Raw genomic sequence first — 25,150 nt, 5'->3', positions numbered from 1 at the left:
CTGTCCCATGCAGGCCTCCATCCCAGCATTTGTTTCTTTTCACATCGGCTGAGAAGATAAATTCCCGCCCCATTAATTATCATGAGGAGGACAGTTGGTGGCTAGCTGGTGGCTGTTTACTCTGTAAGAATCAGAGAATCCCTCGGGTCAGTAACGGTGAGGCTGACATCAAAGTGCAATTCCCAAAGTTCAGCTGCTAACGGTCTCTTTGTGCATGGGGCTCATTGTCTGTTCTACAGTTACGTTTCAGGGGGGGGGGGGCGGTCAGCCCTGGGCGGCACAAGGTTTGGGGCGGCGACCTCCCCCCTTATTACCTGCAGCAGTTGCGGGCGGCAAAGGCAGGGACCGCCACGGGCAGCAAAAGTTCTAGCTACACCACTGCTGTTCCAGGATTGTCTGCTTTAACCAATCAGGAATTATCCTGAAAGTATAAAAGCCCCCCTGCATCCTTCATTGGCATAATGTACCAGTGTGATTTCGTTAGCTTTAATAGGCCAATCCTGTCAATGAAACATCTCTAGAACTGACTGATTCATAAACCTATATTTAGTGCAAGTCATGTTTCATGAGATGGCCATGAGTTATGTTTTATTCTTTCTATATTAATAGATTTGTTATGCTATCTATAGAGGGAGGCATAGGGAAACGTTTCACCCCCAAATACAATCCTGACTACCCTGGGAAGGGGTTGAAGGAGTTCAAGTTGGGATGGTTTTATTTTGAAAACAGTACACAAACCCGTACCTGTTTCTAAGGTGTACAGCCTAAACCTCGACTACAGAATATGTATGGGACACAATATTGAGGACTAAATATCAAAAATATATATATATATATATATATCAATAGTAATTATAGATTTTCTATACCTAACTCTACACATAAGTACCTGTGAGGAACAAATATCTTTCAGGTATGTAGATGTGGAGTAGGGAATTGTAAATCTATGCTTCCCTATATTCACTTACCTTTCGATATTCAGTCCCTTGCTATTCTGGTCCCAATATTCTTGTACCATGATATTCCGGGGTCAATATTAAAAAAATATATATCGACAGTTAGGCAGTATATCTTTTCTATACCTACTCCAGATATATGTACCTGCGTGGTAAATATGTCTTCAAGGTACATAGATGCAGAGTTAAGAACAGTAAATCTATACTTCCCTCGCTATTCTGCTCTCTATATTCTTATAACGGTACAAAAGGGGGTGGTGATGAACGGAGCATCTGAATCAATCAAACACTCACACCCAGTCAAAAGATCTGGGTTTAATCCATCACCGTTCTTTAGCCCACTCTGCCACCCCAGTTCAGACATGGCTATATGCAAATCAGTCTGACCCTGTGCCTCATGGGAACAGTCCAGCCCGAACTGCCAAGCCATGTCTTCCCTGGACCGGAAACAAGCTTCCGAGTACTGGTTTTTGGCATTCCAGCCGTCTTCAGCCCGGCTTGCTTGAATCCAGTGACAAAGTGAGCAAGGGACTCACGTCTGAGCATACCTTGCCACACTTATGGCGGCCAAAAGCGGTACAAAAGGGGGTGGTGATGAACGGAGCATCTGAATCAATCAAACACTCACACCCAGTCAAAAGATCATGGCTTGGTAGTTCGGGCTGGACTGTTCCCATGAGGCACAGGGTCAGACTGAATTGCATATAGCCATGTCTGAACTGGGGTGGAGTAGTGGGCTAAAGAACGGTGATGGATTAAACCCAGATCTTTTGACTGGGTGTGAGTGTTTGATTGATTCAGATGCTCCATCCATCACCACCCCCTTCTGTACTGCTTTTGGCCGCCATAAGTGTGGCAGGGTATGCTCAGACGTGAGTCCCTTGCTCACTTTGCCACTGGATTCAAGCAAGCCGGGCTGAAGACGGCTGGAATGCCAGAAACCGGTCCTCGGAAGCTTGTTTCCGGTCCAGGGAAGACATGGCTTGGTAGTTCGGGCTGGACTGTTCCCATGAGGCACAGGGTCAGACTGATTTGCATATAGCCATGTCTGAACTGGGGTGGAGTAGTGGGCTAAAGAACGGTGATGGATTAAACCCAGATCTTTTGACTGGGTGTGAGTGTTTGATTGATTCAGATGCTCCATCCATCACCACCCCCTTCTGTACCGCTTTTGGCCGCCATAAGTGTGGCAGGGTATGCTCAGATGTGAGTCCCTTGCTCACTTTGCCACTGGAATCAAGCAAGCCGGGCTGAAGACGGCTGTGATGCCAGAAACCGGTCCTCAGAAGCTTGTTTCCGGTCCAGGGAAGACATGGCCTGGTAGTTCGGGCTGGACTATTCCCATGAGGCACAGGGTCAGACTGATTTGCATACAGCAATGTCTGAACTGGGGTGGAGTAGTGGGCTAAAGAACGGTGATGGATTAAACCCAGATCTTTTGACTGGGTGTGAGTGTTTGATTGATTCAGATGCTCCATCCATCACCACCCCCTTCTGTACCGCTTTTGGCCGCCATAAGTGTGGCAGGGTATGCTCAGACGTGAGTACCTTGCTCACTTTGCCACTGGATTCAAGCAAGCCGGGCTGAAGACGGCTGGAATGCCAGAAACCGGTCCTCTGAAGCTTGTTTCCGGTCCAGGGAAGACATGGCTTGGTAGTTCGGGCTGGACTGTTCCCATGAGGCACAGGGTCAGACTGATTTGCATATAGCCATGTCTGAACTGGGGTGGAGTAGTGGGCTCAAGAACGGTGATGGATTAAACCCAGATCTTTTGACTGGGTGTGAGTGTTTGATTGATTCAGATGCTCCATCCATCACCACCCCCTTCTGTACCGCTTTTGGCCGCAATAAGTGTGGCAGGGTATGCTCAGACGTGAGTCCCTTGCTCACTTTGCCACTGGATTCAAGCAAGCCGGGCTGAAGACGGCTGGAATGCCAGAAACCGGTCCTCGGAAGCTTGTTTCCTGTCCAGTGAAGACATGGCTTGGTAGTTCGGGCTGGACTGTTCCCATGAGGCACAGGGTCAGACTGATTTGCATATAGCCATGTCTGAACTGGGGTGGAGTAGTGGGCTAAAGAACGGTGATGGATTAAACCCAGATCTTTTGACTGGGTGTGAGTGTTTGATTGATTCAGATGCTCCATCCATCACCACCCCCTTCTGTACCGCTTTTGGCCGCCATAAGTGTGGCAGGGTATGCTCAGATGTGAGTCCCTTGCTCACTTTGCCACTGGATTCAAGCAAGCCGGGCTGAAGACGGCTGGAATGCCAGAAACCGGTCCTCGGAAGCTTGTTTCCTGTCCAGTGAAGACATGGCTTGGTAGTTCGGGCTGGACTGTTCCCATGAGGCACAGGGTCAGACTGATTTGCATATAGCCATGTCTGAACTGGGGTGGAGTAGTGGGCTAAAGAACGGTGATGGATTAAACCCAGATCTTTTGACTGGGTGTGAGTGTTTGATTGATTCAGATGCTCCGTCCATCACCACCCCCTTCTGTACCTCTATATTCTTATAAGACATTATTCTGAGGGGGGTCGATATTCAATACTCAACCATTTCTAGAACTTCAGTGAAAACTTTAACTCCCAAAGAAATAGATGCTCTTTATCACAAATTCAGTGACAGTACAAGCACAGGAGTGCACCCAGTGGTAGACATCCCAGTACTTTGTTGCGTCAAGTCCTCACTCGTGTCTACTTAGGTCATACGTGACATTTTGGAGCTCTCAGAAATGCTACTTTGCTGGCGATCAGCTTGCTAGAACGCGCTCAAGAGCGCGTGAGCGCATGCGCATTATAGCAAGCTGATTGCCGGCAACGGAGCACTTGCGGTGATGCACGTGCACACCACATGCGTCACCACTCGCATTTTTTTTTCGGCCGCCAATGCTTGTTTTTTTTCTCTTTCTTAATCTCCCCCCAGCTGTTATCGCTCCCCCTCCTCCGACATTGCTTAATTTGTGCCGCTGGTTGCAGACGGTGGCATTAAAATAAGTTCTCCTGCCTTAAAGCTTTGAAGAAAGCATGTTTTTTAATCACAGGAATGCTTCAACAACAGTGTGGAGACGATCCTCATCGTGCACCCCCAAAAACAGTCTGCTAACATGATGAGGCCACCAACACACAGACGCAAACAAACACACATCCGTGCACATACACAAAACGCATAGCACGAGTTTCCCATCTGTTGCGTTCCTCGACAAGCAAACATCCTTTCCCAGTTCCTGTACCACTCTCCATCCCCATTGCATCCAGTCTGCTGAAGCCAACGAGGGCCTTCAGCACAGCAGTCAAACATTTTTCCATTGCATGCATTCCAAACCCCTCAGTGCAGGCGAAGCACTCACTCATGGAGCTTGACTAACAGCAACCAATGTATGCCGACAGCCCCATGGGTTCAAGTAACCTGCAGGATAATTAGCTATATACTTTATGTCAGACACACTGGGGGGGTGTAGAGCAGCGTGTTTGGCTGTGAGGCGAAGGCACAGAACACTGTCAGAGAGCGGAGGGCAGTGGTGTACTTCTCTGGTCTTTGAAATTGGTCTGCTTGTTCCTTCCCCCGCCAAGTCAAGCACACTGGTATAAGGAAGCACGCACCTTCCCGAATTAGCGCCGGGGAACACATTGGGTGCAACCCGCTCTCTCCCTTCCATCAACAGAACCAAGCTCGGGCCACCTCCATAAGAATGTGTTCTGTGCATTGAAATGGTTCATGTTTCCACCGCTAGAGGGCGACATGCGCACATATTTGTACTGCCTTGTAATGGGCTGAAGAGTTGCGGCAGTTTTCGATTTTTATGTATTTACTTATTTATAGTATTCTGTAAGAAAATGACTCTCTGGATATGGCTTTTGTAATACGATGTATTCACTGTAAGGTTGTCAAATTCTCACTATATTCAGTATGTGTCATTAGAATGAATCATTTGGCCGTTTTACCATCATTGTCCAACATTTCTAGGTGTGTAATGGTCACCTTTAAATAAACGGGTGCTGTGACGTACGCAATCTAGAGCTCCATTTTGTCAAAATAAGAGCTCACGACTTCCTTTTAGTCTCATGAAAAAACGCCATGAATTTGAAAGTGTATGCTTTACTTTGGCAACACTTACCATCCCAAGAAAAGTAGCAGCTGAACACCATGCTGCTGTCCAAATTTGACAAAAAAAGCCCATCAAGACTGTAGAGTACAACGTTTAATACCAGATAATATTGATTACACACCTTCATTTGAGTTTGCCTTTTGTAGTGGGAGCGCTCCGGTGACCTCCTTTGAAAATTAAGCATGTCTCATTTAAGCAATGGATTTCATTAGCTCCTGTCTTGGGGCTATACCCACCTTTTGCATGCCACATGTTCGTTTTGTGTATCAGTCAGCATGCAATCACTGCAAAAGGGATGTGGCCTAGTGGTAAGCGCTGCTGACTTTGAACCGAGACAACAACCTGGCTTTTGCTCAAAGTCGCGTGATTCTGTACAAACCATTGAACTCACGTTCCAGTTTTCAAATTTGCTCCACCTCAGCATCACTCTGCAACACATAGGCACCAGCGCAGCAACAAATAAACAACACCACAGCACCATATAAGCACCAACACAACACAACATCATCAAATCACCACTAACAGTGCAGCACCAAAACGGCAAAAGCACAGCACCACCTCAGCTGCAGTGCACCAACACCTCAACATCAACACAGCACAACACAGCACCATCTCAACATCAGCGCAGCTCCACCCAGCATCAATGCACCAATACCAACGCAGCCAAAATTCAAAAGCAAATCAAGACCAACACAACACCACTTCAGCAACAGTGCTGTACCACCTCAGCATCAGCCTTACTCCACATCAGCATCACTAAAAAACCAGCAGTGCAGCCCCACATCAGCACCGGCACAGCCATACCACAGCATCAATTTAGCACCATCAACGTACAACTTCAACATAAGTGATGCACTAAATCAGCATAAACTAAAACAACATCAACACATAGCCAGCTCAAGATTACAAAGCAACACAGCTGTACAGCAGCCACACTGCTCTACAACATAGCTTAAAACAAAGACGAATTCAAAACATCTGGCTAATCACTTATAAGGTCCCAAAGGTGAGACCTATTGGCTATGCCAATGCTGGTTTACTGTAGACATTATTGTCCTTTGACCTTGGAGTACACACACTCATATTGTCCCTGAGTGAAACCCAGATGGTGTTGCCTGTGCATCAAGAGATGCTGTCAACTAGCTGCCTAAACATTTGGTTGAACTCACTGATAATGGCATTGGCCTGTATTTCACACTGTGGCTCTATGAAACATATTGTGTACTTCTTTCCTGCCATGCATTCTGAAGAGCAAACCTTTCTAGCCGTCAAAAGGGAGGGAATGGGTAGCTGGCACAGCTCTGTGCTGCCAGTAGACAAAGGTATGGGGCAATGAAGAGCTCGCTGCAACCTCCCGCAGAATGCCATTGATGATGTGTATGCACAGCATTTAAAGGGCAGCATATGATCATCTTCACAGGCATTGTACTTCCTCTTGTACTCACAGTCTTTACACTTGCACAGTGTGCTTTCATTAATTAGTGCATTCATCCCATGGGTCCATTATGATTTGCTATATGAAGGATTTATCACGTAATTATATGGAAATCTCCAGGAAGGCCAGAGAGGGCAGATATCTCAGAAGCTTTAGAATTCCCAAATTACAAGCCTGATTCTATGTTAAGTTGACTAGACTTTTTCAAACCAGCCCCAGCGAGGTCACGTGTCCAGTCTCTTCGCTGCATCATCAAGAGCTAAAATTCAGGGAGAACTGGGTATCACTCCTGCTAAGGAAACCTAAAGCAGCCAGAAAGACTATCCGGAAATGTAGCAGCTCATTCAGAGTGAGGCGGCTGATTCACTAGCTGGTCAGTATGCTGGGGATCTCATCTCCACCAGCTGGCTCAGCAGGAATTTCTTTCACCAAAAGTGCACCTGTAAAATGGTGAAACCACTTTCAGTGAAATTGCAATACTGACCAGGCCCTCTCTCAAGCCTGCTATTCTGCATTTCTTTTCAGTTTCCAGAAAGAAAACCCAAAGCAGGAGGCTGATTCTGAAATGCAATGACTACAGTGGCCCTGACTCACGGTAAGTTTTCTTCCTGTGTAAATAGAGGCTTAACCATCTGAAGGAGGGTGGGTCCACGACCTCCAAATGATGTGAGAAAACCACAGGTTTAGTGGATGGTTCATCTCCCAGTGCGTGGCAGCTGGCCGCAATTTGCCAAACATTAAATGACTCCTAATATCGCTTCATAAGATATCCTTTGTCCCAACTCCAGCATGAAACAAATGTTAACATTCTCAGGGGAAGTAACCAGTAATCCCCCAATGAGCAAATCAAAGGTCACTACACCTTCATCTTGTGTCTTTACCATCCCCCACGGTTGAAAAAAATCTGTTCCTTAAAAAATACTTTTGTACCCTGGTGACAGTTGCAGACTATGACCATTTATCAGAGGTCGTAGATTGGTAGCCCTTTAACACTTCCATGAAAATACAACAATGCTAGACATTTCACCACTTCACATCATCAGATACTTGAACACAAGTAATAGTGCAAGTACAATAAATAAGGTATCTATGTGCTGCATAGGATTTGAAAGAAAGCCCCCACTTCCCATTGTCCTTAAGGCTTCCTAGATTAAAACCATATGTAAATGATTTAGGGCCTGATTATGGCTTTGGCGCAGCAGTGGCTGTGCAATGCCGCCTCCACTGCGCCAAAGCCGTGCAACCACCGCAACTGTATTACGAGTTGCAAAGGTGCAACCCCTAATACAGTCGACAGTTCTTTGGCCTTTCCCATGGAAGTGCCTTGAAAACAGGAACTTCCATGGTTGCGAGAACTCCTACTCCCACGCAGCTTTATTATCACAAGATCTGCACATTTGTTGCACCCCGTGTTCATACTCATGCTCTTGGCAATTCTGAGCGTTTTTGACACTCTGGGTATTTTCACCAATAGCTTTTATTTTCACAAGGTCTGCACATTTGGACTCTGTGCCACCCAGTGTTTAAACTTATGCAATTCTTCGCATTTGATGACTCGCAGCTTCGCCCCTATCACTGCGTATACCCACGCATCGTTTCTTGCATTGTATTTGAACAGTGTTATGATCGCATAAAGCTTTCTACCTACATTCAATCCGCTGGGCCTCCCTATTGGTTATGACATTCAAGCCTCGGTTTGGATACACGCCGCGCCCCTCCAACCAGGGCCGGCGCGCTCCAAGCCTCGCTCTTGCTCGGGACACGCCCACCCGGAAGAGCGCGGAAGAACGAAGAAACGCTTTTAAACCCATTTCCCGGCCTCGCTCTCCATCGTCGGGGTCCGGTTCTGAGGCTATGCAAGGTGCAAAAGCGGGCTGAGAGCGTTGAGGGCGTGAGTAACACCACCACCACGATCTGCCTACTTCGTCCCGAGACCCATGGTGCAGTTAGCGCCATATTCTAAAGTGAGATATGATTTGAATTTATGAACCTTTCAGTGGGGTCACAGACCTTTGGTCCATTGATCCCTCCTATAGAGTACTTGTGTCGTGTTTTTAACCCCTTTCTAGCTGCTTTGTGTGTTTTAAACACCTTTTTCCACTTCACTTCCCAGAGTTAGTGGTATCATCCCTATAGGGCTATATGGATGGTGTTAATTCTAGTGTTTATTTGGGAACACAATTTATGCCACAACTATGGAGCACCCTGAACAAACGCATTGACCTATATTTACAACTAATTGTGTGTATGTCTTCTGTGTTTGTCTGTGTTATTTGCTTTGCAGGTGAAGAAACACTCCGCAATTAGGAGTATTTTTGGAATGAGCAACCTGCTCTTCCCCCTTTTTTTATGCACTTTATCACTTTTTTTTATTTTTTTCACTTTCACGCCCCCAGGTCAGGGTGGACGATTAGAGAATCCATACCGCCAGGGTATAATTCTGTCCTGATGAATGCCTAGGTAAATTTAAACCACTGTTAAGGCTGAAACATGTTGACTGACTAACGTATACTCTGAATTAACCAATCCATTACCTTTGGCAGTAAATTCAGACACATAACCCTTTTATTCGTGTCCTAGGGATCAACCATTAAACATTTTTGTAGATACCCTTTAGGCACTTTTAATTTTAAACCTCACAGTACGCCCTTTTCACACAACCAGCTCTGCACTCTTCTGGCGTCGTAGCACACCAAAGAGGCATTCGGCCTCTTTGGTGGGGTCCTATGATGAAGCATGACACTGACTAGGTCTGTGTGTGAGGGCTTTCTTTTCCACCCAAAGTGGGTGTGTGATCCCCCAGTTGCTTCGCTCCATCTCAGTGGCTTCTTGAGACCTATTTAACCTCTCTTCTCTTATTTATTTGCATGTAACCGGGGGCTAAGAGAGTGTTCCTTAATCTCCCTGCCTCTCCTATTGTTGTTTTGTATCTTAGCAGCGCACAGCTGTGAGAGTCTGATCTTACTCCAGGCAAGGTAATACTTTTCTTACCATTGCCTGTTTAATCTACGTACTCCTATCTCCTTCTTTGGTCTCACCATGGCAAACTTGGGCCTGACATACTCGGAATCTGAAGTAGAGGCTCTAATGTCAGATCCTACATTATTCGCAGACCCACATATATCCCAAGCTATAGCAAGTACCACCGAGTGGGAAAACCTCACAGAGAAAAAACGTGAGCACATCCGCACAATCCTACATGGTACCATCCTAAAACAATATCTCCTTTCAAATACAGCACCGAGCGGTTTGCTAGTAACCAACGCCCCCGCATTCTTTTCAATGATGCAACTTTCAGAAAGGACTGGGCCATGATCGTGTGGCATTGCACGCGTGATTGGCTCGTCCTAATCATAAAAACAGCGCTCAGACTCTCTGAAGCACTGATGGTCGAAATCAGAGAGACAGAGTCTCACTTTAAGGCCACAATAACTGGGTACAAGAAAAAGTTGGATGAACTAAATAAGGAACTCAATGAGTATAAGGATAATCTACTGCAGTCAAAAGCAACGAAATTCCAAAAGGATCAAAATAAATTTGATTTTGAAAAAGTTTATCCTTATTCCGCTGCAACCTTTACCCCCCCCAGTGAGGAATGCTAGCAAATCCGATTACTCAGATGATGACTCCTCTAATAGCAGTGGGTCAAGTAATGGCTCCTTCAAACAAACCAGAAGAAGAGGTAATCGCTGCAACAGGAACAACAGAGGTAGACCGGGCAACCAGAGTCACCATCAGCAATGGCAGCCACCGCAAATGGGAATGGGCCCCCACTCCTACCCATACCAACAACCTCAGTATCCCTTTATGGGTTGGAACCCAGGGTTTATGCCCCCTGTCAACTTCCACAACCAATACAGACCGCCTTTTTTAGAGAGCGGCCGGAGAGGAAGAGGCAAAAGGAGAGGCAGCAACAGGGTATCCTGGGAAGAGGACGACTCCATAGCGAACCACACTCGCAGCAACAATCAACAACCAGGAACGAGCGGAGTGTGAGTCTAGTGACTAATCTTTCTGAAAGGGTACTAACACCCATTGAGGTCCAGGTCTTAGAGAAATTCAAACTGCATTGTGAACTTGCTGGTTTCTTCCGCAAGCTAAAGCTGAAAGCTTTCTTCGAAGGGAAAACAGACCCCAACGAATCCATTCGGAAAGGTGATACCAGGTTGAGACCCAACTCGACTTTCACCCCGCCTCCACATACTTTACCAGCGGCTATTACCGCCTTTGAACAGGCAGTGTTTAAAGACCTAGAGTCCTGCCAAAAACCCTAAAACGTTTGGCAATTTCACCACTGCTGAATACCAAGCACTCCAACAATTGCAGAGCGACACCGCAATAACCATCAAGCCGGCGGATAAAGGTGGAGGGATTGTCATACAAAGTACCATAGACTATGATAAAACCTGTGAGGATCTATTAGGAGACAATAGGAACTACACTCCACTGATTAAAGATCCAACTGCTGACCTAACCAAAAAGATCATTACCCTAGTAAGACAGGCGGAAGAAAGAGGACACCTGTCCAAAAATGAAGCAGATTTTCTGAACAGCAACAGTGATGTCATACCATATTTTTACACACTGCCAAAGATGCACAAAAATCGGTTGCCACCACCTGGGCGTCCCATAGTGTCAGGGATAGGCTCCCTCTTGGAGCCTCTGTCGCGATTCTGCGACCAATTCTTAAAGCCATTGGTGCAGTCAACCCCGACCTATCTTAAAGACACCAAGAGCCTATTACGGCTCCTCTCAGATATCACCTTCGAAGAAAACTCAGTCACTCTGGTGACACTGGATGTTGAAAGTCTCTATACTAGCATCCCCCAGGACAATACTATCAAAGTCCTGGGTGAGTCACTCAACTCAATTGAGTGGAGATATCAGACACCCAAGGAATTTATCATCGAGTGTGCTACTATAGCACTCAAAGAGAACTTTTTCTCCTTCAAGAACAAGCTGTTCCTCCAATGCTCAGGTACATATATGGGCAGCACTTTTGCCTCTAGTGTGGCCAGACTCTATGTAGCAGATTTTGAGGCCAAATACATCTTGCCGCCAACCGCAGAATTCTCGCCTTCCATGCTTTTATGGAAGCGCTACATTGACGATATTTTGCTCCTATGGACAGGCAGTGATAGTGACCTTGAGTCATTCCTGGTGTGGATCAACACCCTTGACCATAACCTTAGGTTTACTAATACCACCAGCAAAACTGACATTGTCTTTATCGATGTAGCAATTTCTGTTTCCGGCACGTGTCTAACTACAAAAACTCATCACAAGCCAACAGCTAAGAATAATCTACTAGAGTTCAGCAGCTTCCATCCCCGCCCTCTGAAGGAGAATCTTCCTTATGGGCAGTATTTAAGACTGAGAAGAAACTGCAGCACACTGACAGACTTCAAAGAACAGTCCTCTGGACTGACTGAGAAACTGAGAGATAGGGGGTACCCAGTATCAATCCTTAGCAAGGGTTTCAAGAGAGCAAGAAACCAGCTGAGAGAGGCCTTGCTGGAAGAAAAAAACAATAACCAAGAAGCAGCACCACTCACATATAACAGCCTGTCTAACCTCATGAAGAAGACAATAAACAAACATTGGAGTATCATAACATCCTCCAAAGAGGATTGGGAAAAGCCTCTCTTCTCTTTCAAAAAGGGTCGTAGTCTGAAGGATGCCTTAGTCCACACCCGTCCAAAAGAAAAGACACCCCCCAAAATCCCTACAGTCACGGCGGCATGGGGTTTGCCTCAAGTCATAGGGCACTACCCCTGTTCAGATTGCAGCGTGTGCCACCTAACGGAGGCTTCAAAAACACTCTCGTTGGAACAAGGGAAAACCTGGACACAGATTGCACACACTAACTGCAATTCAATGAATGTGGTGTATTTAATCACATGTCCCTGTACCTTACATTATGTTGGCACGACTACACGCAGAGTGAAACAGTGTATCTGTGAACACCGTAGTAATATCAGGTGCAAAAAAAAACAACAAAGTTGAGTCGTCACTTTCTGGATTCCAGTCATACCACCAATGACATGAAATGGACAATTAATGAGGCAATCACTGGTACCACTAATGTAACAAGCAGGCTTTTTGAAAAGGAGCAGCGCTGGGTGTACCGTTTAGGTACCAACACCGTTGGGCTGAATGATGACATCCCGGGGAATATGGTTCTGGGTTAACAAGATGGTCTCAACTACCCTATAGTCTCTATTTATGCTCATGTACAGCTATATCTGCCAACTAAATATAGTAACTGGTAATCAAAAGAGAATGGACACTAGTTTCTGCAAAAAACCAAATAGTTTTTTTATCGAGAACCCTCATAGACTTCCTGGAATTTTATTGTAGCGGTATATCTTTTTTCCGCCCCGTCAGGAGTCATGGCATAGTCATTGGGTCAACGATTAACGTGCAGGATGCCTGCCTCACCAGAGGCTACTTCTGGTATTTACAGAAGTGTCCAGAAATGAAAAGTGGGAATGAAAAAATTAAAAAATAATGACTAGGTCAAAACTATAAACTTTAATTTCAAAACAGGAGACTAGTCACTATAATTAAAACCGTTGTGATATAAAGGTAGTCGAGTTATTGAACCACCATATCGTTTTCAAAAAAGTGTCGACATGTTTCAGCTCTCGGGGCCCTGCAGGGTCAGGGGAGCTTTCGTCAGGACAAGGACAAATAACAACATACAAAAAGAGCACACACAATTGTTGTGTGGTTCGAACAATTGATGAATTGGAATTTCCAAGCTTGTTAGTTGAGTTTTTTGGCATCAACAGAGACTGGGAGTCGCTCCTGGAGTATTACCATGCGGCGCGGATTTCGTGCCTAGTGCTGACTCTGCCCCTGACTCAGGGGCAGAGTCAGCACTAGGCACGAAATCCGCGCCGCATGGTAATACTCCAGGAGCGACTCCCAGTCTCTGTTGATGCCAAAAAACTCAACTAACAAGCTTGGAAATTCCAATTCATCAATTGTTCGAACCACACAACAATTGTGTGTGCTCTTTTTGTATGTTGTTATTTGTCCTTGTCCTGACGAAAGCTCCCCTGACCCTGCAGGGCCCCGAGAGCTGAAACATGTTGACACTTTTTTGAAAACTATATGGTAGTTCAATAACTCGACTACCTTTATATCACAACGGTTTTAATTATAGTGACTAGTCTCCTGTTTTGAAATTAAAGTTTATAGTTTTGACCTAGTCATTATTTTTTAATTTTTTCATTCCCACTTTTCATTTCTGGACACTTCTGTAAATACCAGAAGTAGCCTCTGGTGAGGCAGGCATCCTGCACGTTAATCGTTGACCCAATGACTATGCCATGACTCCTGACGGGGCGGAAAAAAGATATACCGCTACAATAAAATTCCAGGAAGTCTATGAGGGTTCTCGATAAAAAAACTATTTGGTTTTTTGCAGAAACTAGTGTCCATTCTCTTTTGATTACCAGTTACTCACATAGGGGAACCGAATGGACTCCGTATCCTCTTCCTTCCCTTTTGATATCTAAAATAAAAACTAAATATAGTACCCTTTTTCCATCCAAAAGGTTACTGTCCAAACGAATGACAACCCCACCACTGTGTAGCCTTATTATCACATTGTCTGCATTCTCGCGCCCTTTGTCATAATGTGTGCATAGCTATGGCCAGTGTCTTGGAAACCCTCACCAGCCTTGAACAGTCTAGACAGCTTGCCCCACAATGTATTTATGGTATAATGCACTTTGACATCAATGGTTGCGATAACTCCTACTCCCACGCAGCTTTATTATCACAAGATCTGCACATTTGTTGCACCCGTGTTCATACTCATGCTCTTGGCAATTCTGAGCGTTTTGGACAACCGCGGTATTTTCACCAATAGCTTTTATTTTCACAAGGTCTGCACATTTGGACTCCGTGCCACCCAGTGTTTAAACTTATGCAATTCTTAGCATTTGATGACTCGCAGCTTCGCCCCTATGGCTGCTTATACCCACGCATTGTTTCTTGCATTGTATTTGAACAGTGTTATGATCGCATAAAGCTTTCTACCTACATTCAATCCGCTGGGCCTCCCTAGTGGTTATGACATTCAAGCCTCGGTTTGGATACACGCCGCGCCCCTCCAACCAGGGCCGGCGCATTCCAAGCCTCGTCCTTGCTCGGGACACGCCCACCCGGAAGAGCGCGGAAGAACGAAGAAACGCTTTAAAACCCATTTACCGGCCCCGCTCTCCATCGTCGGGGTCCGGTTCTGAGGCTATGCTAGGTGCAAAAGCGGGCTGAGAGCGTTGAGGGCGTGAGTAACACCACCACCACGATCTGCCTACTTCGACAAGATCGAGCTAAGTAAAACCCGATCCTGTGTATTTCAAGCCTCTGCTTTCAAATTTCAGGATGTGCCAGGTACGCTCCAACCCCCCTCCTGAGACCCATGGTGCAGTTAGCGCCATATTCTAAAGTGAGATATGATTTGAATTTATGAACCTTTCAGTGGGGTCACAGACCTTTGGTCCATTGATCCCTCCTATGGAGTACTTGTGTCGTGTTTTTAACCCCTTTCTAGCTACTTTGTGTGTTTTAAACACCTTTTTCCACTTCACTTCCCAGAGTTAGTGGTATCATCCCTATAAGGCTATATGGATGGTGTTAATTCCAGTGTTTATTTGGGAACACAATTTATGCCACAACTATGGAGCACCCTGGACAAACGCATTGACCTATATTTACAACTAATTGTGTGTATGTCTTCTGTGTTTGTCTGTGTTATTTGCTTTACAGGTGCAGAAACACTCCACAATTAGGAGTATTTTTGGAATGAGCAACCTGCTCTTCCCCTTTTTTTTATGCACTTTATCACTTTTTTGATTTTTTTCACTTTCACGCCCCCAGGTCAGGGTGGACGATTAGAGAGTCCATACCACCGGGGTATAATTCTGTCCTGATGAATGCCTAGGTAAATTTAAACCACTGTTAAGGCTGAAACATGTTGACTGACTAACGTATACTATGAATTAACCAATCCATTACCTTTGGCAGTAAATTCAGACACATAACCCTTTTATTCGTGTCCTAGGGATCAACCATTAAACATTTTTGTAGATACCCTTTAGGCACTTTTAATTTTAAACCTCACAGTATGCCCTTTTCACACAACTAGCTCCGCAGTCTTCTGGCGTCGTAGCCCACCAAAGAGGCATTCGGCCTCTTTGGTGGGGCCCTATGATGAAGCATGACACTGACTAGGTCGGTGTGTGAGGGCTTTCTTTTCCACCCAAAGTGGGTGTGTGATCCCCCAGTTGCTTTGCTCCGTCTCTGTGGCTTCTTGAGACCTATTTAACCTCTCTTCTCTTGTTTATTTGCAAGAACAACTACTATAAAGAAACTGAGAGAGGGGGGGCGTGGCCAAGATGGCGGCGGAGTAGGACGCCTTTCCGAGCCGCTCCGGCGCTGATCCGACAAAGCTTCTAATAGCACGATCCTAAGGGAGCGAACCCGCTTCGAAAGTGGTGGGGAGATCTACCTCATGAGGCGCTCTACTTTGGCGCGGTCGCTGGAGCAGTGAAGCCCCGAGATCGCCCTTGAGCTCGATCAAACTCCGTGGCCTGTGCGACCCTGGCCTTTCCTGATCTCAGCGCCCGGCGTGGGAGGAGGGCGGAGCCCCTGTGGTCCCGCCTGGAGGCACCGAAGCTAGCGGAAGGTGGAGGGACGCTTTGTGTCACCGGGCCGGAAGGTCTAGCGGCGGCTGTGGCTTGGAGGCTCCTGGCCCGCGAGGTGCTGCAGAATCGTGGGACTTAGCGAGAGGAGCCCCGCAGTGGTCGCCGAGGGGATGGTACGAGACTTCTGCACACTGAAGGTGATGGCCCTGAGCGGTGGCGATTTCCCTGCCCATGCCTGGAGGGGGTGAGCGACATCGGATCAGCCCTTGCGCGTGGCCGCCATTGAACTCTTGCTCGCCAGTGCACCTGTGAGGACCGCGGCTCGTGGTGCCGTACACGTGGAGCTCGACACGACAGCGGACTATAGAGTGAAGCCTGGTGCTCGATTTGTGGTCACCCGCACTAGCCTGGACCGAGCGAAACAGTCCGCCATCGGGATTGGCCACGTGGCGCTTGGTCGGGACGCTGTGGGCCGCCATGTCTAACGCGCAACGCAAACGGGGCCAGGGAAAGGATATTGCCCCGAAATCCTCCCAGCAGCCGGCGTCCCCTGGAGCTAGTGGGTCGTCGAAGCAGTCGGACGACGAGGCGCCGGCGACAAAAGCCTTCATGACTGAACTCTTTGCCTCCATTAAGGAGGACATCTCCGAACTCCGGGCGCAATTAGCCTCCGACTTGCGGGAGGTGCGGAGAGATGTTGACGGCTTGGGCGAAAGGGTGGCGACCCTGGAGGACCGTGATCTAAGTGTGGCCACCGACGTGCACCTGCTGCAGCAGGATATCATTCGCCTCACCGAGCAAAACCTGGACTTGCAGTTGCACACGGAGGACTTGGAAAACCGCTCCCGTAGAAACAACATTCGTATACGGGCGGTGCCATGGGACGGTGAGGCGGGGGACCTGCGGGGATATGTCCAGGAATTATTCCTCCAAATACTGGACGAAGAGGACACACAAGAGATTCAGATGGACAGGGTGCATAGGGTAGGACTGCCCCGGCGCGGAGGGGGCCCCCCCCGATATCCTGGTGTGCGTCCATGATTTCCAGCTTAAAGAGCGGATCCTCCGCAAGGCCAGAACACTCACGTCGCTGCAATTCCGTGACCACCACCCCCAACTGTACCAGGATCTGGCGGCCTCTACCCTGCAGAAACGGCGGGAGTTCCGCCCGGTGACTACATTCTTGAGAGAACGGGGCATAGCCTATTCCTGGGGTCATCCGTTTAGGATCATCTTCCGGTGGCAGAATCGTCTTGCGCAAATCCGCACGCTTCAAGCAGCGAAGGAACTTCTGGGCCTGGAAGATGTGCCGCCCTCGCGGGCCGCGACTGCTTCTCCGTCCCAGAGGCGCCACCGTTCATCTTCTTGGCAGAGGGTGGGTGCTTCACCTGCCCGGCAGCGACCGGACCTCTCTACCAGCTTGCAAGAGCGGGGCAACGCTGTGGCGTCGGTGGCATCGGCCACGTTGGCCGACACGCAGCAAAGCTCCGGAGCGGCATGATCTCACTATCTTGATGGATCGGCGCCGGAGGGGTTTGGGCCTTCTGGTTGGGGGGTATGAAAGTACTCTTGGAGGAGACACCCTCGACTATGGCCATGGGGGATAGTGTACTAGTCCCTCCGGCCTGCTTCCTGGACGGAAGGCCTCCTACGGACTTCAGCCTTCTGGACATGATGAGTACTGTTTTTGCATTTAGATTTCTGTTTCTGCTCTTGTTTTTGGTTGACCGTAGACTGGGGTGGGTATGGGAGTTGGGGAGTTCAGGATGTTGGGGGGGACCTGTGACGGTTGGTCTGGGGGGACGTTCGATGTGTGGCTGCGGGTGTGCGTGTGTATTAATGTTGTGGATGTCATTGCGCTGGTAGATTGGCGACTGCTGGTCATCTCTTGTGTGGGGGCTGGTCTGGTTGTGGGGGTGGGGACACTTGGCGTACTGAGAGCAGTTTCTGGGATTTATCTTTGTTATGCCGATTAGTATAGGGACGTGGAATGTTAAGGGCATGAATTCGCCACAGAAGCGGCAATAGGTTTTGAAGTACGTTGTGGACCACCACCTTGATGTTGTTGGGTTCCAAGAAACACACTTGGCGCGGAAAGATGAGATGAGGCTCCGTCATAGGGCCTATCCCATTATTTATAGGTCTTCCGCTGCTACGAAACACAGGGGAGTGGCACTCCTCTTCAGAGCTGCATTGCACTTTCAACCTGTGGAGGTCCGCCACGACAAGGAGGGCCGTTGGCTAATGGTTAAAGGTCTTATACAAGGTCGTTTGTGCACTTTCGTGGTGGTGTATTTGCCCAATGCTGGCCAGAATAAGTATTTGCAGGACCTGTTGATGAAGGTGGGAGACTTTGCAGAAGGGCACTTGTTCCTGTTGGGGAATTTCAATTTGGTGTAGGACAAGGATCTGGACAGCTCAGGGGGTCACAGGGTGGGTACAGGGGTGTTTTCTGGTTCCACACAGCAAGGGGTGGGGGAGCTGGGACTAGTCGATGGCTGGCGTTTTTTCATCCTACCACGAAGGACTATACATTCTTTTCACACGTGCATCACTCCTATTCCCGCTTGGATTACATTTTCCTTAGTCAGTCCCTTCGTGGGAACGTGCTGGATGCCGCCATTCTTCCGATCTCGGTGTCGGACCACAGTCTCTTGGTGCTCAATCTTCGTTGGTCGCCGCCTGACGCTACGTGTCGGAAGTGGTATTTTCCAGCGTCGGTGGTCAGGGACGATGTATCTAACCAAGCCTTGCGCCTTGCTATCCGTGAATTCTTTGACCTCAATCCTCCGTCGGACACCTCGCTGGCGACCACATGGGACGCCTTTAAAGCTACGATTAGGGGCACGTGCCTGGGTCTCAACTCGCAGCTTAACACATTGCGGAGGAAGGAACGTGATGCCTTGGAGGCTGAGGTACTCGAGCTCGAACGGGCTCACAAACTTAACCCCTCGAGAGTGACCCTCCGCCCGTTGACGGCGGTACGGGGCAAGTTGAAGGCACACTATGCCAATAGGGCCGAGCTTACTCTCCTGCGACTGGGGCGTCAATCATACTCTTGCGGCAACAAGATTGGCAGACACTTGCGGGACAGGAGGGAGAGGGAATACGTAGGGGGGATCAGAGACTCCGCGGGAGTGCTACACCACCGCAACGGGGCGAAGGCGGACAGTTTTTGGACGCTTTTACGCTGACCTGTACACGGGCGACGCCCTGGACGCCGCGTCACAGCGGGAGTTCCTACAACGTTTGCCGCTACCGCAGGTTTCTAGTGAGTGGAACGCCTTGTTGGAGGCACCGATCTCGAGAGAGGAGGTTCTCTCCGCCATCAAAAACTTGAAATTACATAAGGCCCCGGGTCCGGACGGGTACACAGCGGTCTTCTACAAGAAGTATGCGACCGAGTTGTGTGATTTTCTGGTTACCCTTTTTAATGATATGGCGACGTCCGGAATGAACGCCGGGACCCTGGCAGAGGCGGTGATTACGGTCTTGCCGAAACCGGGGAAGGACCCGGAGCAATGTGCTTCGTTTCGTCTCATAGCTTTGCTTAACATAGATGCGAAGCTTTATTCGGCGATTCTGGCCAGCCGTCTTCAGGACCTGCTACCGGCGATCATACACCCGGATCAGTCTGGCTTTATTAAGGGCCGCCAGACTCACGACAATACCCGTAGAGTAGTTCACCTTATCGAAAAGGCGGACAGGTTCCGCATCCCGGCTATATTGGTGGGTCTAGACGCAGAGAAGGCCTTCGATCGAGTGGATTGGGGCTTTCTGTTTCATACGTTGCGAGCATTCGGCTTCTCTGATAGATTCATTACTATGGTGCAGGAAAACTTCTGTAGCCCGCGTTCGAGGGTGGCGGTGAATGGCCACCTGTCGGCCTTTTTTCCACACTCGCGGGGCACCAGGCAGGGATGTCCCCTCTCCCCCTTGTTATTCGCGCTCAGCATTGAGCCCCTGGCAATGGCAGTGAGGGAACATGACGGTGTGAAGGGCATACCGTTCACGGGAGAGCAACACAAGATTTCCCTCTTCGCGGACGATGTCCTGCTTTCGGTGGCTGATCCTGCTGGTTCTCTACCTTGTGTCCGGGATATTTTGCTTGAATTTGAGGGAGTGGCTGGCTTCAAGGTCAATTATGGCAAGTCTTACATTCTGAATCTGACCTTATCGCAGGCCGATGTTGCTCAGGTGAGGGCGTTGACGCCGTTGGCTTGGGCCTCGGGCTCGATTCTCTATCTGGGAGTTCACCTGACTCCTACGGTGGGTAGGTTATTCGCGGCCAACTTCCCGCCCCTGCTGGCAAAGACGCGGGCGGAATTGGAGAGATGGAAGCCTAAATTCCTGTCCTGGTTAGGCAGGGTGCACGCAATCAAAATGGTCCTCCTCCCCAAATACTTGTATCTCTTCCAGGCTCTGCCTATCCCGCTGGATAACTCCTTCTTTCGGCAACTCAAAACGATGATCTTGAAATTTGTCTGGCAAGGGGGTCGGGCGCGTCTGTCGTTCACACTCCTGCGCCGGCTGCGATCTGAGGGCGGGGTTGGCCTTCCAGACCTACACCTATATTATAAAGCTGCCCAACTGAGGGTCGTGGTGGAATGGTCGCAGCAGCTCTCTGAGAAACACTGGCTGCATATGGACCGAAGCGTGGCGGGTCGGTCCATCTGGGATTTAGCCTGGAAGCCAAAGAGAGATCGCCCAGTGAATGCGTACCTCAGCACTCCCACGGGTACTACGCTGAAAGTGTGGGACACTTTGATCGGCGATGAGAGGTGGACGACCTTCCCATCTCCGTTCACTCCATTGCACTTCAACCCGGCCTTCCCGCCGGCACTTGACGAGGGGCCCTTTGACGCGTGGAAAGAGGGCGGATGCAGGACGCTGTTCCATCTGTTTCACGGCTCTGAGCCTCTGACCTTCGCTAATTGCATGCGGGATTACCAGGTGCCGCAAACTGATAAATACAGGCATATCCAATTACTACATTAGGCCACGTCACCTGGAGTGCGGGAGGCAGCCACGAGGCCTTCTTCCAAATTTGAGGCTTTCTTGCTGAAGACGTCCACCATGAAGGGAGCCATCTCCTTCCTATATCAACTGCTGCTTCAATCTGATTTGTCTCCTAGGCCGCGTTATATGGAGCAGTGGGAGGAAATGGTGGGGAGGGATATCACCGATGACGAATGGTCGGCGCTGTGGAGGGATCAGACCCAATTCAATCACTCGATCCACCTGAGGGAGGCACATTTAAAAACTCTCACGCAGTGGTATATGGTTCTGGCCCGGCTTCATCGTATCTACCCGGCTACCTCAGATAGGTGCTGGAGGGGCTGTGGCCTTCTGGGGGACTTCCGCCACATTTGGTGGGACTGCCCAATCATCAGACCATTCTGGGCTGAGATTCTCTCTCATATCAAGGATATTTTGCGATACCCTATCGAAAACTCTTTGGCCTTTGTACTCCTGGGCCTACGGGACCCCGGTCTTGAGCACCAGACACGCGCGGATAAGAAGATTCTATGGCTCTGCTTGGGTGCTGCCAAGCTTACGCTGGCGGCTGCTTGGAAGCGGAAGGAGGCACCGGCGATCTCCCTTTGGCATGCGAGGCTCTGGAGGCTTCTGAGCCTGGAAAGAATGGCGGACATCTTCCTTGGCAATTACAAAAACTTTAAGCACATATGGGGCCCCTTGGTGTCCTTTCTATCTACTGGTCTACCTTCGGCGGTTTGCCCAGCATCATTGAGGACCTTACATCTCTTTCAACTTTAGTTTGCATGCTGAATGAATGGGGAGTGTGTGTGTCGCCGTCACGGGGGGTAGAGGGGGGGAAAGGGGAGTTGTCTTTCTTTCTTTTCAGTGCTGCAGCCGGGGCACCTGCTTTCAACGGACGATGTATTTTTGTGCTTCTTGAACTATTAGTATACCTGCTTGAAGGGACTATTTGATTTCGTAAAAGACTCCGCTCCTGTGGAGCGATTTATACAGCTACTCCTTTCCTGCGAATGTACGGGCCCGATGCCTGATTTTTCTTGTAGCATTGTATCACTGCCTTTGTCCTGATTTGCTCTATTTCCCACTGTGTGGGATCGTCTGTGCACTCGGTGCGGTATATTTTGTTTCTTGTCCTTTTTGTTCACTGCAAAATAAAAATTTTACAAAAAAAAAAAAAAAAAAGAAACTGAGAGTAAACTTGCATTATGAGGGAAGAGTATCATCCTTCGTGCTGTCTTTAAAGCCCTCCACCAAAATATCCCATGACTGTGCAATAAAATATTTTTTCAGACTGGCTCATTACTCCCTGTGTCACAGGGTGCTCTCAGATCGAAACCAAGCGCTAGATCTTGGTCCAACTTATGATAACTGGAGGAAGTAAATCCTCCCCCAGCAGTGTAATACTTAACTATGAGCGCAAAATCCGTTCCGCTCTGGATTTTGCGAATTTTCAGTAAAGTTGCGATCCGCGAACTCCCGCGAATTTACCGCGAATTCGCAAATCCGCGAGCGGCGGATTCCGGGGGCAAAAGTTGAAGCCTGGCTGGCCTGTCAACTTGTAACTATTTTACAATGGCGCCGGCAAGCTGCCAGCGCCATCCTAAAATAGTTACTAAGTTAGCTTCAACAGGAAGCTCTAATAGATACAATTTTATTTTATCTATTAGAGCTTCCTGTTGAAGCTAATTTAGTAAGTATTTTAGGATGGCGCTGGCAGCTTGCCGGCGCCATCGTAAAATATTTACAACATGCCCTTCCTGTGAGCCCAAAAACAATCGTGAGCGTCGTCGAGGCAGGTGTGCCTTCTTCCCAAATCTACTGTGGAAAATCAGCTGTGATGCTGGATAGAGGCTTTTGCATCCTTGACTTTCACGAGCGCAATACCCGTGCTGTTCCTGTGACCAGGAGCTTCTTTCTCTTCATCTGCTGAACTGATCTTTCTCTGACCTTTTATACACACAAGAAGCATGTGTGAACTCGCATGGATCCCCTGCCCATTTGGCCCCGCCCACACACTCGCGGTTTGCACCGTCTTCCCGCCATTCACCCACTATGATGGACAGCTCACTCAAGGGACCCCTGCGCCCTTCGGGGCGATTGCATAGTAACACACACATGGTCGCTCGAACTAGTTGATGCTCAAATTCAGTGACTCATTCATTAGCCCAAAAACAATCGTGAGCGTCGTCGAGGCTGGACAGGTGTGCCTTCTTCCCAACTCTACCGTGGAAAATCAGCTGTGATGCTGGATAGAGGCCTTTGCATCCTTGACTTTCACGAGCACAATACCCGTGACACAAGAAGCATGTGTGAACTCGCATGGAAGCCCTGCCCGTTTGGCCCCGCCCACACACTCGCGGTTTGCACCGTCTTCCCGCCATTCACCCACTATGATGGACAGCTCACTCAAGGGACCCCTGCACCCTTCGAGGCGATTGCATAGTAACACACACATGGTCGCTCGAACTAGTTGATGCTCAAATTCAGTGACTCATTCATTAGCCCAAAAACAATCGTGAGCGTCGTCGAGGCTGGACAGGTGTGCCTTCTTCCCAACTCTACCGTGGAAAAACAGCTGTGATGCTGGATAGAGGCCTTTGCATCCTTGACTTTCACGAGCACAATACCTGTGCTGTTCTTGTGACCAGGGGCTTCTTTCTCTTCATCTGCTGAACTGATCTTTCTCAGACCTTTCAAACACACAAGAGGCATGTGCACTCGCATGGAAGCCCCGCCCCAAATCCGCGGATCCGCAAATCCACAAAATCCGCGGATTTTGCGGATCCACGATCCGCAAATCTGCAAAATCCGCGGATCGTGGATCCGCAAAATCCGCCCATGCTTAGTAATACTGTGCATTTCTAGAAGAAGAGTCAGGAGCTAGATCGAGGAACTTGATAAGTGGTTTCTCGAACTTAGGGTGGAGGAATGTGCCCCTTATGAGCGCTTTTGGTGAATTTGTTAGTACAAAACCCATCATGGTCGGCAGCGCCTCAAGACCAAAACATATGAATTGAATCAGCATCTAATTATATACAGGGAGGAGAGGCAGCTCCCAGATATATTTAGTTAATTTGGACAGGTCTAAGATAGGTTCAATTCAGAGTATTAAACTCGATATAAAATTATATATTACATTATATACATTTAAAATCGAAGCTGTGGGTTACTTGGTGGGTATATTTCAATATTTTAGTCCAGTTTCACATCGTGCAGAAGTTTGGCTGTGTCAGTATTCCAGTTAGTATGGAGAGAAGCCTAGTAGTGGTACCCATCTTATCAGTTTGCCGCCAGTCCCTATGGTGTAGAGCATCTGGTACACTTTATGTGGGGTTGGTGCTTGGTGGCGGACATGAATTAGGGTATCTAATTATTGCTTGAGGTGTTTGTAATAAATGAATTGGCCAGGGTGAAGACTAGTCTGCCACAAGGGTTTTGAAATCTAGTAGTTCACTGTCAACAAACAAATACCCCAATTTTGAGAGGCTATCAGCAAGCCACTGATGGACTTGCCCTGATCAATGCTTTCCTGTGCCATTGGGGAGGCCTAGCAGAGGTATTGCAGGAGCATAGGGTTACTTGGTGTTAGTGAGTTTACGGGTACTAGTCAGGTAAGAAAAAGTCAGGTGGAATAACCCTGGATGGCAATGGGTGGAATGGTCAATAGGAACCAAGCAGTAAGATAAGCCCTCCTTAAAGTTGTTAGGGGAAATCCCCTTCTTATGCAGGGGTGGCCAGATAGCCAGTGAATCACCCATTGGAGCCATACAGCTAAATGTTGGCGTTCTAAGTCCAAACTGGCTAATCCACCCATAGTCATGGGTAGCTTTAGAGTGTAAAGACGTATACAGCCCCCAAGTCAGCCGTGGGACCTGTTGAGGTTTCTTAAAAAGGAACAAGGGGTTGCGCAGGTGAAAGTGAAGGTTTGCAAAATAATACAACAGAGATAGTACCACCATCTTCACTATTGCCACATGGCCCAGAAAGCCAG

Source organism: Lissotriton vulgaris, chromosome 12, assembly GCF_964263255.1.
Source record: "Lissotriton vulgaris chromosome 12, aLisVul1.2, whole genome shotgun sequence".
In the NCBI taxonomy this organism is placed as follows: Eukaryota; Metazoa; Chordata; class Amphibia; order Caudata; family Salamandridae; genus Lissotriton; species Lissotriton vulgaris.
This window is presented reverse-complemented; position numbering follows the sequence as displayed.